We start from the raw sequence: 9,123 nt of genomic DNA, 5'->3' as shown, positions 1-9,123 counted from the left end.
GCACCTGTAATCCCAGCACTTTGGGAGGCCAAGGCGGGTGGATCACTAGGTCAGGAGATCGAGACCATCCTGGCTAATACAGTGGAACCCCGTCTCTACTAAAAATACAAAAAATTAGCAGCATGTGGTGGTGGACACCTGTAGTCCCAGCTACTCGGGAGGCTGAGGCAGGAGGATGGCGTGAACCCAGGAGGCAGAACTTGCAGTGAGCGGAGATCGCGCCACTGCACTCCAGCCTGGGCGACAGAGTGAGACTCTGTCTCAAAAAAAAAAAAAGAAAAATCTTGAGCCCAGGCCATACCCATATCAATGAAATCAGTGTCTGGAGAAGTGGGTCCCAGATATCAATATGCTTTAGTTTCCCGGGTGATTTCAATGGATAAGTTTGATAAACTATGCTAAAGAAAGAGCATTCGCTTTGACTGAAAAAATCGGGGCTGTCTACTCATGAGCTCTGTAACCTTGGGTTAGCCAAGGAACACCTCTGGGCCTGGCTATTCCAGAGATTTTTTAAGCCCTATGAAGACAATTTAGATCCCCAATGCTCAGCATAATGTTTGACACAAATAAGGTATCCCACAAAGATGCATTTATTTGAATAATATGTAAGAAAGTTATTTAATAAGCCTGCAAATGTAGTTATTAATAATGGTACTATTTGTAAAAACATAATGTCAGTAATAATGGCCATGGTGATCCAAGCAAGTTCCAAGGTATACAGTAAAGACAGTCCTAGTGTTTAACATGGTGGCTGTACATAATGGTGCTCCATACATGTTTGTTAAATTAATAAGCACCTTGGGTGGATTGGAAGAATCAAGAACAAAGCTTTTTAGCTCACCTTGGGAAATTGCCTACCTTATTGCTGTGGTCTCCGTCCATCTGTCCATGCACCACTGAGATACCAAGCCAATAAGTCCTATGGCAGAGGTTCAGAAAACTGCAAAGGAAGTGAGAGAGAGACAGAAGGAGAAATAAAAAGAGGAGGGAGAAGAGGAGGAGAGAACGTAGAAGGAGGAGGTAAGAAGTATCTTAGAAGGGAAGGAAGAGGAGGGTTTTGACGATGACTAGGAAGAGATGTGGGAGTGGTTGGGGGCATGGAGAGTGACGGAAGAGATAGTAAAACACTGGATGGGCCCAACAGTTCAGCAAAATGAGATGACAATAAACATTTTGTCTCATCGTAATTCGGAAATCCCAGGAGATGGGGGCAGAGGAGAGAGAGGGTCGGACTAGTAAAAGGGGGCTGATCAACCATAAGAATTCAGAGAACAGGAATATATAGCCCACCAAAAGCATGTCAGGTTTTACTTTTCTGACACTTTGAAAGTCTGAAGGTTGTTAAATTGCCTCCCATTCCTGAAGAAGCCCAGGCAAGCAGCTCCCTCTGGGACTCGCATTAACCCTAGTGCTCCATTGCCAAAAACATGAGCTCATTCCACTCGTGCGTCTGCAGTCCTAGCAAGCACGATCAAACTTTATGAGGCTTGTTACAAGCAAATTACATGGGAAACTGCAAAGGATCGGAGGGAGGGAGATGGCAGTGGGGGGCCGCGTACACTGCCGGGAAAGGGAAAGGGGAGCGGGGTAGGGATGCTGGGCACAGCCCAGACTTGGAATGCATGAGAGCCCATCACTGAGCAGCTGGCAGCTCCTGCCTCCAGGGCCCAATTTTCCAAGTGATGACTTGAGTGTTCACACCTGCACTGGCTGCCACCGAGTCCCTCCCTCCACAGAGTTAATGGGGCAGACAGAACCCAGGAACGCTTTTGGCCACAGCAACAATTTCTCTCCTCCGTGGCCCCACCTTCTCTATCGGCAGAGAAGATTCCTCTCCAGCTCTGGTGTGGGCATCACCTTCCAGGCCTCCCTGCTGCCAAGGTGTACAGATGCCCCAGGCAAGGCAGCCTCAGAGAGGACCACTCTGAGATACAAAAGAATCCCAGCACTTTTTTGCCTTAGGTGGGTAGCTAACCTCCTTCCCCATTACCTTCTTCCTTCCCTTCCCAATGAATCGATCCCAAAACTATTTAAGATTTAGCCTTTTTTCCTATGAAACTCAAGCTTGGACAATTCTCATTATTATTATGACTTTGGTTTCCCCAGTGCTTTCTGCTGGAAACAAACTGGAAACGGAATAACTGGTAATATTCCAGGATCTGGGATTGCTGTGGCTTGGTGTAGCTCCTACAGAGGGAAGCAAAAAATGCATAGAGATCATTTTCCTTGAACATTTACTCTCCCATAGCAATTGCTGCTGGGAGAGCTCATAACCAGGATTCCCCCTCTTTGCTTGCTACATTCTTGTGTATGCACGTGCACACACACAGGTGAATCTTGCTGAAACAGAACCAAATTAGAGTGCCCAGATAGGTCCCATGCTTTGGGACAATTTAGGAGATAGATGCAGGCTGAGTTCTACCTGAGCAGAGGTTTGGACAGATGTGTTTGACCAATCAGAATGCAGGAAACCAAACAACCAAAGGAAAGATGCTGTGTGAATGTTATTACATAAATTTTCTCTCCCAGCATAGCTCGGGGTGGTTAGATGCTGTTTCCATCCAATGGGAGCTCTGTAAGCTCTCCTACTAATGCTGGAAAAACATTCACTTAACAGGCTTGTCCAAACAATTCCCTTGTAAATTCAGACATGATGAACTGCAGGGGGAAAGCAGAGCCTCAGGGCTGTCTGCCTCAATACCATCACTCCTGACAGGGCACAGAGCCACACGGTTCACCTCAAGAGTCCATTAAAAAGCCTGATGAAGAAACTGTGTTTATGGTCAGGTTACAGAACAGGCAGCAAGCAATTAATATCTTCCCAGTTTCCCTGTCCTTCAATTTTCCATCCCTCCCAACACCCACACAGGACATGCACACAAACCCAACTCTATCCCTTGCCTTCTCTTAAATGCTCTTCCACAAGCTCCTTCCCTGACACCCACCCACCTCCCTGTCCATGCTCCTCTGTCTTTACTATGGCTCTCTCAGAGTGCAACTTGCAGGAGAAACCAGCCTCACACACCTATTCAACACTCACACTCCCTCTCAGATCATGGCTATACCCACAGCCTCTTTCTTCTTTCCATCCACATTCTTTCTAAATACATTGATTTTCCATGTCATGTTCCCAGCCTTGAACCTGATCCCATCTTCCTTCAAAAAAAGAAAAAAAGAAAAACATCTCTGCTTCTGTCCCTTCTCCAGACCCTAGCTTCCACCATTGCTCACATCTCCCTCCACTCTCAGTGGCCAAGTCAGCGGCCCACACCCTTTCTGGCACTCAAAGAAAGCTTGTTCGTGAGGCATTCTTATAACTACTTTATTGTTCTATCTTTCTCTCAATATATTCCTGTCCTTCCAACTGAACTAGATTCCCCCGAGTTAAAACCTGACTTTGGATTATGTAACAAGTTCCTTCGGGAATATATGAGGACTCAGGCAGTCACTTAGAAGTAAAGCAAACTGCCAAAATAAAAATATACATATATTTCAAAAAATGGCTAGTTTACACAGGAATCTAATTAAAGAAAGATCTAGTTGGTGGAAAGCAGTGGAGATAAAGACAGTTCTAGGTTGGGTAATGTTAGTTTCTTGTCCAGCAGTCATTTTGCAAGTGCTAATGGGATAAAAAATGCCATTGGGGAAAACATGCATCTGCGAATACCTAGTGTGTGCTTCAGGTGGCATAGGGCTTTGTGAAATATGATAAATGTTCACTGTAGCAATACAAAATATATTTCACAAATGTAATTAATTAGCCAGACTGTCAATACCATATGACATAAAACATTCACTATTATGATAAAATAGCATTGCATATCATACTGATTAATACAAATTTAATCATTCAAATATGGCTGTGCTGTGCTTATAGTTTCTTTGTAAAATATGGAAATCAGTGTAACACATTTTACAAATATTTCCATCTATAACTTTTTCTGTGATATTTCAAAAAGTGGGATGTAGTTCTCATGTGATGGTACAAATAAAAATCTTGTGTACATTGAGTTCAACTAGAGTAGGCTGGCTTCCAAAAAGAGCAGCGAGAGATGTGTGTGGAGTTGTGCAGGTGGCTGAGGGGCAAAACAGAGCTGAAGAGAAAGTGGGAAAGGTCTTTCTCTACCTGCCTTTGCAGCTGTGGCCCTGGATTTATCAGAAAACAGACACAATAACAAATAATTGCTAAGTGCTTCTTGTTGGGGAGGTTTAGACTGCTAACCCAAATTTACAGGCCAGTGTTTAAAACACTATCTGGAGCAGGGGTCAGCAAAGAGTAAATCTGCCAGGAAGGGGCAGACAGTAAATATTTTTGGCTTCGTGGGCCATATGGTCTCTGTTGCAATTGCTCAACTCGGCTGCAGCAGCATGAAAGCAGCCATAGGCAATCACCAGTAGGCGTGGCTGTGTTCCAATAAAACTTTATTTATGGACGCTAACGTTTGAATTTCATATAATTTTCACATGCCACAACATATTCTTCTTTAGATTTTTTTTCAGCATTTTAAAAGCAAAAACCATTCTTAGCTCATCGACCATACAAATATAGCCAGTGGGCTGAATTTGACTCATGAGCTGTAGTTGGCTGACCCCTGATTCAGTGTTTTACTGAAGGTGTCTACTGACTGTATGAGTTCTTTCTTGACCTGCCTTTTCCTCCTTGCCCCCTTCACCTCCTTTCTCTCTTTCCTTTCTGCACCTCTCAGCTTCTACCTGTCACCACCTCCAATAGATTTCAAGGGCTTACCAATATACCAGATGCACTCTGTCTGTGATTAGAGTCCATGTTTGTTGTTTTTGTTGTTGTTTAGAGTGGGAATTTCTGTTACTTCCTCAAGAAAATGCCACTAAGAAAATGCCTTTCTGTACACCCTCATCAAAAAAGCTGCTTCTTGCCTCCAGAAGAATTCTTTGTTCCTATTTGGAAACAATAATCGCAACCAGCAAAGTGGGAAAGGAGAAAGAGCCTTCACAGAACTGATGTTTTAGCTTGGTGATGTTTCTTTAAATTCTTCTACAATACAATCGGAACCAACATTTTGAGGAGTTCGTGGAGGGAGAAAAGGTCAGTAATTTGAAGCCCTGGATAGGGTATCACAAAATATAGGGACTAACAACCACCTTTCATCACATACCAATTCCCTGCTGGGGACCCCCGGAATTTGCTTCAACATCCACTCCGCGCTTGGGAGTGGGAGATGTCTTAGTCATTGTTGAGTTGCTACAACAGAATACCTGAGATTAGGTCATGTATAAAGAACAGAAATTATTGGCTCACAGTTTTGAAGTCTGGGAACTCTAAGATCAAGGTGCTGGTACCTGGTGAGGGCCTTCTTGCTGCACCATGCCATGGCAGAAGGGCAAGGGTGCCAGAAAGGGAACCCACTCATAGAACCCCTGTGAGCCCTTTTCATAATGACATTACTCTGTTCATTACCTAAACAGCTTCCATTAGTTCCCACCTCCCAACGCTGCCACATTGGGCATTAGGTCTCAGACACTTGAATGCTGGGGGACACATTCAAATCATAGCAGGAGGCAATAGGCAGTCATTCAGAGGCTGGCTGTATCTCCATCTCCATGTTTCTCCCCCCACAAGCACAAAGACAAATCTGGAGGTAGACCTCTAAGCCTGTTAAATAAGAACATTGCATGGAATATAATTTTGCCTCAGGTCAGCCCTGACTTCTATAGGCTATCAACATTCATAAAAGCTAAATGATATGCAAGAGGCCACACAAGGTGTTATATTATCCCCAATTTACAGACAGGGACACTGAGGTTCAAAATCAGAAAGTAGTGTACCCACAATTGGAACGTGAGATCCAGCTGCAGCAGAAAATCAGAATGACTTCTCTGTATTTACCAGTATTTTGTCTCTATTACCACAGTCGTATGTGAGTATATGTGATTTTATTTGTCCTTGGTGGGTATTCTTAGGGTTTTACAGCCATAATATTTGCCAAAATGAATCTGCACTGGCTAATTTAACGTAATACTCTAAGCATCACCCACATTGACCCCCAGATCCTAGGGGTGGGAGAAATTAGACTAGATCTAAAACAAGCAAAACTATAGAACTACAAATAAGGGCACGTTGTACGTGAAAAATGCAAAGTGTTATTTTCTGCTCTGTGTTCGTCTTCTCCCCGTGACCCATGATCCCTACTGAATGATCCCTGCCTGCAAAGAAACCAATCAGCAAGGGGAGGTTTATGAGAGCTGGTGAAATTTTGAACAGGTCCATGCATTTTAAATTTATCTGCATAGTCTAACATCACTGCAACCCCACACTCTGTCTCCAACTAGTTATTTTTTTACCACATCACCAAAACAACAACGGTATAGCTATAGCAATGGGCAGCCTGAAGGGCTAGACCAATCACCAAATATCTTTTTTCCTGGCAAGCAGACAAATAAGGCATTCTTCCAGGGGCCTAGAATCCACATCAGTGTTAAATAAATTGGTCAGGTCTACTAGAACAGTTGGAAAACAACAATACCATGCTACTTTGCATTGTAATGGCAAAAGGGTCAGGATGGATTTGCTAAAAGTTCACGTTACATGGGCAAAAGGCAGGAGTCAAGATAGAAAATAAATTGATATGAGGAAAGGGATTATGATCAGCCAGTGTCTAGTCACTCTGAATCAAAACAACATGGTCATGCAAAGAGTAGCTGGGACTGCTGAGGACTCCATTTAGAGTATGTAATTATATTTCTCCAAAGTATGATTTATATATTAAGCAAACGTTCTAAATGTTCCATGAATCAGGCTATCAAAAGCCAACTGTTGACCTTGTGTGTTACCCTTTAGAAAGAGCCAGAACATATGGTTGGTCCAGAAATCTAGGACACTGGAAAAGAGGGATGGATATACTCATCATACTCATCAAGACAGACCTTGCAAGGTAACCTGAACAAAATTGTGCCTAACCAACTCTTTAAAGAAATAGCTCTAACATTTGAGTCCCAAAGGAAAATACTTCATAAGCTCCTCATGGTAACTATTTCAATTGATCCCACCTCTTCAGAGCCAGTAATAAAGAAAATGTGGCAGTCAGAGTCATCCAGCACCCTGACCCCAGGAGGAATGTATTATTGATTACTACAGATCTGCCCACTTTCCTAAATTCATGTATTCTTTCATTTAGCAAACATTTATTTTAACATCCACTCTGTGCTCTATAGTAGAGACTGGGAAACAAAAATAACAAAAAAAGACATGATTCCTGACAGACATAAAAGTAAACAATTATAGCACAATTAGATAACATCTATGAAATAAAAAGATGTATAACAGAAATAGTTACTATCTGTGGCAAGCAGACTAGGTGATTTGGGGCCAGATTATTGACATTATTTACATACAATAAAAAAGAAGTGAGAGCCAGGGACAAGTGTCTTAATATTCCTGAGAAGCTGAGGGAAGACTCTTCAGAGGAGATGACATTTAACTTTTCCAGAAAGGCGTGCGGGGCTGGGAGGATCTCATACAGAGGGGACCGCATATCCAAAGGCACGGAGACATGAAAAAATATGGGGCATACAAGCAAATACTAGTAAATAAGAGGCTTCTTGAGGAACTCAGCAAAGTGAGAAGCATGATAAATAGCACATCCCACTAAGGAGATGACAAGTGATTCTATAGCCCTCTGCCCTGATTGCTCTTCTCCAGCGGGAGGCATTGACGGCCCAGCCCACCTCCTGCAGATCTGTATGTAATCTCCCCACACCTCCCTTCCTTCTGTGCGTGTTCTGCATCCTTCCCACACTGATGATCCATCCCGATAGGAGTGACAACCTGCACTCCAGTTTTCCAGCCAGTGACCAGACCCAGGCCAAGCAGTGCTGCCACACGATCGGTCTCCACTTAGACCCTGGACCACAGCCAGCCAGGAGTGAACACCCTCTAAGGTCTAAAGGTCCAAGCATATTTCACTGCTGCTATGTCTACCTTACTCCTAGATACTTACGATTTCTGCTGACTAGAAATGCAGCATTTTGAGATATGGTCTGTTGCAGTGGAAATAACACTGGATTAGAAGAAAGAAGACCTAGGGATCTCTGAGGGTCTACCCTTAGTCAGCCATGGTACTTCTTCCAGGTTTCTTAATCTCTCTGGACCTCAGTTTCCATGTCATTAGGATTAGAGTAGGCGACTTCCGAGGTCCTTTCCAGCTGTTTCTCTGAATTATTGCTACTCAGGGGATACGATGGGTAGAAGCTGCTACCATAACTACAATTCAGCCAGACTGTGTGTCATGGAAGATTATTCTAGAATATGAGCTGGCAAACTACAGTCCATGGGCTATATCTGGCCTGCAGGCCATTTCTATATAGCCCACAAGCTGAGAATGGTTTCTACATTTTTAAAAGGATTATAAATAAAACAAGAATATATAGCAGAGACTATATGTGGCTCACAAAATCGAGCATGTTTACTATCTGGCCCTTTACAGAAAAAATTTGCTAACCCCAGTTCTAGAACACTCAGAAACTGTTCAGATTGGAGGCCTTAGCTATTTGATACTTTACAGCAAAACATTGTTTACTAACTCTGCATAGGCAGATTAAAGAAGTTTTACACATTCTTCTCATTGAGGGGTGAGCCTGTGTCCCTTCCTCTTGGTTCTGGGTAGGCCCTGGGACGGCTTTGTCCTGTGGAATATTGGAAAGTGGTATTCATCCAGTTTTGAGGCCCAGGCCTTGAGAAATGGGCAGTTTCTCCACCCTGTTTCCTTGAATACTGTCTCTGGGAGTCTTGAGTTGCATCCCCAATATGGAGACAGACATGTAATGTGAAGCCTTCTTGGACCCTTCCAGACCATCTCGTCTGCCAGCTGAATACTTCAAGGGACCTCAATCAGCACCAAATGGAACAGAAGAATTGTCCAGTTATCTTCTGCCCAAATTTCTGACCACAGAATCTTGAGATATAACAAAATGGTTGTTGCTTTGAGCCTTTAAGGTTTGGGGTAGTTTGTTACACAGCAATAGATAACTGGGCAGGATCAGAGTGTGAGGTGGATGTGAAATAGAAACCAGGCACTCCTCTGTCTGTCGTGGGTGAAGCCCTAGATCTGAATTTTACTAAGTGCCTCTACATAATTCATAGTTTCA

Source organism: Pongo pygmaeus, chromosome 1 (assembly GCF_028885625.2).
Source record: "Pongo pygmaeus isolate AG05252 chromosome 1, NHGRI_mPonPyg2-v2.0_pri, whole genome shotgun sequence".
Taxonomy (NCBI): Eukaryota; Metazoa; Chordata; class Mammalia; order Primates; family Hominidae; genus Pongo; species Pongo pygmaeus.
This window is presented reverse-complemented; position numbering follows the sequence as displayed.